Raw genomic sequence first — 9,642 nt, 5'->3', positions numbered from 1 at the left:
TGACATGAATCTGGTTACGTTGAGAACCCTGGCCCCACCGATCGATCCAAACAATCTGCCTAGAGGTTATGATGTCAACGCAAGATGTGCTTGTCACTCCAACGCACCTGGCCATACTACAGATAATTGCAAGGCTCTCCAACTAAAGGTACAAGTTTTGAGAGATGCCTAGGCCATCAATTTTTCTCCGGTGCCTAATGTTATCCAAAACCCGATGCCAGCTCACGGCGGGCAGAGGAATAATGCTGTTGATAGTGGGGAAACTTTGAATTTGGTTTCTGATGTGACTAAAGTGAAGACTTCGCTATCGGTGGTCAAAGACCGACTCTTGAAAGGACAGATTTTCCCGAGCTGTGGGGAAGAGTGCAGAAATTGTCAAGACGCCGAGAACGGATGTGATAGTTTGAGAAGGGGTATTCAGCAACTGATAGATGAAGGTTGTCTTCAGTTCGATCAGACTCGTCCAATGAAGAATGATGTGTCGACAGTAACGTTTTATTTCACTCCTGAAGAAATATATGTTCCCGAGAGACCCGCTCCGACAACAATATATTTCCCAGAAAGTCCAGCACCAATTTACTCTGACAACCCTCAATCGACTTTGATTGGTCCGGTCACCATCACGGTACCAGGACCTGTTCCGTATGAGAAAGACAGTGCTAGCCCGTGGCACTATGGGGCTGATATCTACTGCCAGGGGCAGAAAGTTAACGAAGAAGACATTGACATTGGTAGCTCCGTTGTAGACAATGTTGGAGGAATTTGTGGCTTCACTCGCAGTGGACGCCTATTTGCACCATCAACATTGCGCACGAATGCTGAAGCTGAGGCAGCTGCCAAGGCTAAAGGAAAACAAGTATCCACCGAAGAGGTTACTACCGAGGAAGCTCCTCCTAAGACCGCATTCGAGAAGGAAGTTGATTAGCTTATGAGGATTATCAAGAAAAGTGACTACAAGGTAGTCGACCAGCTAAATCAGACACCCTTAAAGATCTCCATTCTCTCACTATTGATGTGCTCTGAGGCACACAGAGCAGCCTTGTTGAAAGTACTGAATATGGCTTATGTTCCCCCAGAGATAACTGTTGACCAGCTGGAGTCGGTAGTTTCGAATGTACACACTACCCATGCGCTAGGTTTCATCGATTATGACCGAACATTTGAGGGCATGAATCACAATAAAGCCTTGCATATCACAATGGAATGCAAAGGGACGGTGCTTTCCCATGTTTTGGTTGATACAGGTTCTTCTCTGAATGTTCTCCCAAAGAAAGCCTTAACGAAGTTGGATTGCAATGACGCCACCCTGAGGCCGAGTAATTTAGTTGTAAGGGCTTTTGATGGCTCTAAGCGAGCTGTTTGTGGCGAAGTTGAGTTGCCAGTTAAGATTGGACCACAGGTATTCAAGAGTACCTTTTATGTGATGGATATCCAGCCTGCCTATAGTTGTCTGCTAGGTCGACCCTGGATTCATGTTGTCGGTGCTGTTACTTCTACTCTCCACCAGAAGCTCAAATATGGACTAGAAGGTCAGATCGTCACCGTCTGTGGTGAAGAGGATATTTTTGTTAGCCACCTGTCTACGTTTAAGTATGTGGAGATGGATGGCGAGATGCATGAGATGTTGTGTCAGGGCTTCGAAGCCATAAACATCAGTGAGGTCGCGCCCGAAACTGTCTTTTCACCTGAGTCTGAGAAGGTCGGGACTTCTATCTCTTCATACAAGGAAGCTGTTGAAGTGGTTAAAGCTGGTAATGCCCAAGGCTGGGGCAAATTTGTGGAGCCAATCATAAAAGAAGACAAGTTTGGATGTGGGTATACTCCGGGGTCTCAGAAGAATGAAGTCGGTACTTTCTCCAGCGGGGGTTTGGTTTCTCCCCACACCGTCAAAGCTGCAGATGAAGACAAGGCTGACAGCGACTGTGACTTAGATAGCTGGATTCGCCCGTGTGTCCCAGGAGAAAAGCTCGACAATTGGTCGTCTGAAAAAGCCGTCCGGTTTACTCTACTGAAGGAGTAATTTTTATTGTTTTCCTTTTATCACATGCATAACAAAGTCTTACACTTTGACCAAGGTGTAATGACTCATCTGTAGGGCCATCCATTTAGTTACATTTCGCAATTATTTTCATCATCAATAAAGGACAGCTTTTGCAAACAATTTTGTGTTCTCTTTCTTTCAATTATTTTTACTTTTACAAAAACGGCAATGTTTCTTTTTCATGTTTCTTTTTCGTTTTTCTTTCTAAAAAACACCTCGTAAAACTGATCACCCGGATCTCACTGCTAACGACACTGCTATGGCCAAGTATGACTTCGACAATCCTATCTATCAAGCCGAAGAAGGGGCTGAGGAAGATTGTGAATTGCCTGAGGAGTTAGCCAGGTTGTTGAAACAGGAGGAGCGAGCTATCACACCTTATCAGGAGGTGGTTGAGACCATCAACATTGGTACCGAAGACAACAAGAAAGAGGTCAAGATCGGGGCCAGTCTACAGGCCGAGAGGAAAAGACCGTTGATCATATACTTGACTGTGTTAGAAAGGTCAATGGGTTGTGTGCTCGGTCAGCATGACGAGTCAGGTCGAAAAGAGCATGCAATATACTACCTTAGTAAAAAGTTTACTGACTGTGAACAAAGATACTCACTGCTCGAGAAAACTTGCCACGCTTTGGCATGGTCTGCTCGCCGACTAAGACATTATATGTTGACTCACACGACTCTATTGATATCAAAGATGGATCAAGTCAAGTATATTTTTGAAAAGCCAGCAGGGTTGCTAGGTGGCAAATGATGCTGACAGAGTATGACATCCAATACACTTCACAAAAAGCCATCAAAGGAAGTGTCTTATCAGACTATCTTGCCGCCCAACCGATTGATGATTACCAACCTACGAGGTTTGACTTTCCTGATGAGGACATCATGTTTCTCAAATCGAAAGATTGCGAGGAACCACTCCCGGAGGAGGGGCCTGACCCTGAATCCAAATGGATTATGATGTTTGATGGGGCGGTCAACGTCAATGGTCGCGGAGTTGGTGCAGTGTTGATCACACCGGAGGGGATTCATATGCCATTTTGTGCCAGAATAACTTTTCCCTGCACCAACAATGAAGCCGAACGAAGCAGAATGGGTCCGTTCTCGATACAATCAGCTAAGCCTAGTTGAGGATAAGAGACTAGCAGCTATATGCCATGGCCAGCTATATCAAAGATAGACAAAGAGAGCGTTTGATCAGAAAGTGCGCCCTCGGGAGTATCGAGTCGGTGAATTGGTACTCAAAAGAATTCTTCCTCCCAACACAGATCACAGGGGCAAATGGACACCGAACAACGAGGGTCCATACGTGGTTAAAAGAGTTTTCTCTGGCGGAGCTCTGATGCTAACAACCATGGATGGCGAAGACTTCCCGTCCCCTATCAACTCAGATGTAGTTAAAAAATACTTCGCATAAAATAGACCCGCTGGACAGTAAAAAGAATAGTCCAGGCAAAAAAGGGGCATCCCGACGAACCAAAAAAAAGAATGAAGAGGTTCGGGCAAAAATTAGGGATATAAAAATCAAAAAAATGTACACCCGGTGAGTTGAAAACCCGAAAGGGCGGCTCAGGAAAAAAAGGGTATCCCGGTGGATTGAAAACCCAAAAGGGCGATCCACGTAAAAGTTAGGGAATAAGCGAATGACTGCAGTCTGAGTTCACCTGTGTTCCATCACCGTTTCATTCAATCCGGCAATCTTCGAAGGTTAAAGATCGTCTAACCATCCACTTCAGAAAGCAAGATGAGTAGAGCGTCTTGAGGACATACGAGCCATAGCAGAGTCGAAACTCAGTGGGACCCCGTTTCCACATTTCCATTAGGATAGTTTCTCTTGTTCAATTTATAGCGATCACCTCTTTCCAGGGATCAGCTTCCTGATGTACTCGTCTATTCTTGGCACAAATTTTTCAACCAACAAAAGTTGAATAATTCCGTTAAAAAGCCTCTTTACTTTTCATTTATCAGTTTGTTCGCAAAATATGTCTGAATTCTTGAGGAAACATATTGCATCTGAATGTAATGGTGGCTGTTGCAGATGACTTGCGCAGGAAAACAGTCAAAATTGCTTTGAATGTGCTTAATCCCGGACAGTGAATTCAAACCGAGTAATTCCCCGGGGCATACGTGTATTTTTTGGTTATAGGTCACAGGAACCGGATGCCAAGTCATGAATCCTCACCCCCAAGCGGTTGACAAAGCCTCTCCTCTGCAGAGCAGGTTCCCCAGTAGAGTTGACAGTATCCAGACTGTATATCCCCAGTAGAGTTGACAGTATCCAGACTGTATATCCCTAGCGGAGTCGACAGTGCCAGACTGTATCTTCCCAGCAACAGCGGAGTAGTCGCATACCCAACAAACAAAAGGGTGGTGTTCCCAGTGTTCATCTCGTCCCCAGCAGATTATTTATTTTTTAACAGATTTGTTTTAATCCCTAGCCTGAGGATGATTAGCAAGTTCATATCCCCAACAAAGGTCGATTCCTACGACATTTCCCCAAGAAGTGCTTTCCTCACAGACTCTCCTCGCAGAGCCTCGCCAAGCAAAGTTTCCATAGTTGATACTTCCCCAGCAAGGTCAACTTTTCAAAAAAGGATGATTTATTTTCTAGGGCTCCCCGGTCCCGGCAGACGGATCGTTCCCCACAGAACATTCAAGGATTGATACAGTGATCCGCTCCCTGCCAGAGTTGCTTCCCGAAGCAGATTTCTTTTTTCTTTTGCACCATGCATAACATTTGCATTTGCATTTGCATGCATATCAAACATACACATAAGCTGATAAACAGGTTCTTCAAAGCAGACTGAAAAATTACTTTACAACCAAAGTCATGAGATTCGGCCAGAGGATCAAGTGTGTGTGTGACCCAGCATGAGGGTCATTTCGAAGATTCAGCCTGAGAATCGTTTTCCAGAGATCCAGCCTGAGGGTCATTTCGAAGATTCAGCCAGAGAGTCGACTACGAGCGTTATTTCCCCAGCAAGCCAGCCAGAGGAATAGATTGACAGCTCAACAGAAAATCAACCTACTTGAGGATCCAGCCTGCGGATCGCATTAAAAAAACAAAGTCTAATCGAAGAGTCGTTATAACATGTTCTAGCCTGAAGAATATATACGAAGCCCAATAGTGGGATATTCTCAAAGCTGCATATTTAACTTGAAGACTGTAGATTTCGAAAGAGGGTCAACTAGCACATGCCCCAGATGCGAGATCCTGATGATGGGAATTTATCATCAAAACAATCCAGATCTAGCCAGAAGATCAAAGTCAGGTCTAGCCCGAAGACCGGAAATAGATTCAGCCAGAGAATCGAAACAATTCAGATCTAGCCAGAAGATCGAAGAAGATCTAGCCAGAAGATCGAAGTCAGGTCTAGCCCGAAGACCGGAAATAGATTCAGCCAGAGAATCGAAACAATTCAGATCTAGCTAGAAGATCGAAGTAGATTCAGCCAGAGAATCAAAGAAAATAGATTCAGCCAGAGAATCGAAACAAAGGAGATCTAGCCAGAAGATCGAAGAAGATCTAGCCAGAAGATTGAAACCGTATCCAGCCCGAGGATCAAAATTAACATCCAACCAGAGAACTAAATTGAGTATAGATTCAGCCAGAGGATCGAAACTCCAGATTAAGTCAGAAGACTGATTCAGATTTAGCGCGGTGTATTTCAACATTATTGTGGTGTTCTCAGAGCGCAAATTTTCGGTCTGTCTTTGGTATTCAATCACAGCTCACCCTGTTTGTCTGATAAGCTGTTCACTTTCATCCTGCTCGGGTTAGCTGATGACTGAATAGGGGCAGCTGTAACACCCCAAAATTTGCCCTCCTCATTCATACATTCATTTTTAGGTCATTTAACATTAGATACTTTGCATTTCATCATGTCAATCGGGATTAGCTCCAAGAAGCTTGAACATCATCCAGGACACTTTGTGGGTTCTATTTAGATGATCAGTCAACACAAGGGAAAGACTTGAGTTACTTCCAACAAGGTCTATTCGTTAGTCAAAACGTTAATCTTGAAGGAGCAAAGGTTTGTTCATGAGTTGTCATGCTCGCTAGGTTAAGCCCACGTGTTATGCAAAAAAATAAATAAATAAATAAATAAATAAATAAAATAAATAAATAAATAAAAGAAAAAATCTCAGACTTGGACCTCTCTCATTTGAGCCCACAAAGCCATGAAAATCAGGTTATAAAAGAGGGAGAACAGACAGAAAAAGGAAGAGAAGCAAAACACTCTGAGGTTTCCCTGGACAAAACCTGAAGAGAAACCTAGACAGAGAGAGTGAGAATTAATCTGCAGCAACCACCAGGCAACTCTGAAAGGTTCATTCTGACTCACACACTTTCACCTCAAGCAAACCCTAACATTGGTTTGCAAATCCAGCCGTGCCATTTGATTCAACCGATCTCTCCAATTAGGTTTGCCCTATATCCATAATCTTTATGCCTTTAATTTGAATGCTCTAAATGTATGAGGTATTATGGTTGAATTTGATACCCTTTTGATGCATGTGTTTGACAAGAGGTTTATGCCTCCTACCCTTGGTTGCCTTTTGTGAGATTTTTGTGAATTTTAATGGCATGATTCATGTGGTTACATTTTGATTTGGGGGCAACTCTTGGTTACCCTATTTTGTTTCTCTAACCTGTTTGTTGAGTTTTGTTTTGTGAGGGCTCATATGACTCTTGCAGAGATGGTTTGCCTGGTGTTCCACTTTATTTGTGGGATACCGCCTGGAGGTTTCATTCCGATTACCTGTACTGACTCACTTTCTTTGATGGTTTAGCTTGGGAGGATCTCAGGGTTTCCTTGTTTCGTTAATTACTGTTACTTCGGATCTTTATCCGTGTGGTACTTTTACATTTTCCCGTATTTTTACCGCTTTCTTAGCTGGAAGACCTCGATAGGAGGCAATGTTTTGTGTGTTTACTTTATGCAGGTTCCTTCGTCTAGGATTTCCCTTTTGCCTGAGCGTTCCTAAGACGCAAACAAATTCATTGTTTTCTCTTCTCCTAAGAACACGTTAACTCCTTCTACTACAGGCGAGTAAGTCTCCAAAGGTTGAGCATCCGGTAGATTGCGTAGTAACGTCGTTCGTCCAAAACCCAATCCATAACCCCGTAGTTAGCCGAACTACGGCTTGCTCTGATTCTCATTCCAGATGAGATACGTAGGCATAAGACGCGATGTCTCAGCGAGCACAATTACCCTTAACCCCTAGGTAGCCGAGCTACGAAGACTCTGATTCTCATATTCAGATGAGATACGTATGCAGTGGATGCGACATCCGTGCGAGTCATTTTCTTTTGACCCCTTTTTTTTAGTAAATAACACATTAGATAAACCCACACCCTTTAGACAAGAACTACAAAAGTGGATCCCGTAGAGTACTACGGATGCGTAGGGGTGCTAATACCTTCCCTTCGCATAATCGACTCCCGAACCCAAAATTTGGTTGCGTCCTTTTTCCAGGTTTACTTCGAGCGTTTCCTTTCCCTCCTTTGGGATAAATAACGCACGGTGGCGACTCTCCTGTCTTTCTTAGCCGGTTGTTTTTTTTCGCATTCCATTTTTCAGGTTGCGACAGATCTCCGTTGATCTTGCTTGTTCCCCTAGCAGTGATCTTTATTCCCAGTAGAGACTTTGCTCGATCCTCAATATTGGCCTTTATCCCCTGTAGAGATTGGTGTTTCCTGGTATTTGTTGCCCCCACCAGATTGGATGTTCTCCAGTGGGCCTGGCTTTCTCTTTTGAGATGTAGTATCGGATGCCCGTCCATTGATTCTTGGACCTGTTTGTGTTAGATATGTCTGTTTGTCAGCTTAATCATACATAAACCATGTGTACATGCATAATTATAACATTCAGATATTCATGTTGCATTCTTTTCCATATATCTTTGTTTGCTATCTCCTGCAAATTCGTGGTATATATTTCCCCAAAGCAGATGTTTGTGTTTGATCTCTCAACATAGAGTCAGCCCCATTAGACAGAAAGTGTTTATCCTTTCTTCGATATTCCCCACTGAGTTATGTCCTCGTGGATGATTATTATTTCAGTTTCATCCCAAAACATGTATTGGGATGGAATTACTCCCCTGAGTTATATCCTCATTGGGTTGTGTCTTGTTTCATTTTGTCTCTCTAGTTTGTTCCTAGATTGACTACTCTTGTTATTTTCCCCTGCACTTCACCGTAGTTTAGATGAATGATTGCTCAGTAACCAGTAATTGTCCATCTTTTCCTCGGCGGAGTTGCCTGGTCTTCTACCCAGTAACCGGTAGTTGTAAGTCCTATTTATGTGGTTTTCTACCCAGTAACCGGTAGTTGTAAACCCCATTTTATCCCCTTGCAGAGTTAACCTGGTTGTTCATCCTAACCGATGACGGTTACTCTCTTCTGTGGTTTTCTACCCAGTATCAGGTAGATGGGCCCCTCTTTGTTGGTTATCTTTATCCGAAATTCGGTATTGATATTCCTTCGTTTTTAGTAAATCTCCCAGTAACCGATGATATATCTCCCAGATCATTGCCTTTGCAAATGTATCCCCAGCGAGTCATCTTTCATTTACCCTTTGTTTGGTAATGATCGTTTCTCCCCTTTGATTGGTCATCATTTTATAACCAGTAGTCGTTATCCCGATGTCCTTTCTTTTCGGTCGATTTATCCTTTATTAACCCAGTAACCGGTTGTGGATAATCTTCCATGCGAGTATGTTATCTATGTTCTGACGGTAATAGATAATATATCTCATGCGCTCTTCAGTCAAAGCCTTTTTCTTCCCTAGTCGAGTAAGATTCGTATTTCTTTACGGAATCGAATGTCCATCCTGTAATCGAGTTTGTTGTCCCAGCCCTCCTTTCGGATAATGAGTGTCTCGGAAATATTCCCCAATTCACGCCTGGTTGGTCACCTATTATATGCCCAGTAACCAGTATCCTTGGTGTTCCTTCCTTTCTGCTCCCTATTATGACTTTTGTCCCCTGTGGAGTCAGATATTCCCTGACTTGAATATACCTTTTTAGGTCTTCCTCAGATGTTTTAGAAGATTGATATCTCTCTCCCTTATACCGGTCTTAGATATTCATTCTCCCTGAGCATGTTGTTCTCTCACCCTTATACTGGTGTTTTGATCACATGTCTCTTTGAACTTATTACCCAATAACCGGTAATACCTCATTTATCTCTTCCTCAGCTGAGTCCTTTGTGGATGTTCCCAGCCTGAGTCCCTTAGTGGATTTTCCCCATCTGATTCCGGATTCTTATCCGAAGTATCCTTCGTAGATAGTTTTGTTGTATTGGCATATTCCCCAATACATGTTCCTTGCGTAAGCTCGAGTCTTTCCATTGATTTATTTTCATGGAATCCCTTCGTGTCTCCAGCAAGTTTCAAGTCGTGACCTGCTCACGCATTTTTCCCCCTTTACTCTCCAAAGTCTCTCTCCCATTTATGAGTGTATTACTCCTATGGATTTGCAGTTTCTCCTGATTTCTTTTACTCTCTGTGGACATATATCCCCACAGAGTATTAGATTTTGCATACATACATTTGCATCATGAGGTCTCTTAGGGACCAAAATTCATCTCTTTGTTA

Source organism: Lathyrus oleraceus, chromosome 6, assembly GCF_024323335.1.
Source record: "Lathyrus oleraceus cultivar Zhongwan6 chromosome 6, CAAS_Psat_ZW6_1.0, whole genome shotgun sequence".
Taxonomy (NCBI): Eukaryota; Viridiplantae; Streptophyta; class Magnoliopsida; order Fabales; family Fabaceae; genus Lathyrus; species Lathyrus oleraceus.
The sequence above is the reverse complement of the archived record's forward strand: the minus strand, read 5'-3'. Positions refer to the sequence as shown.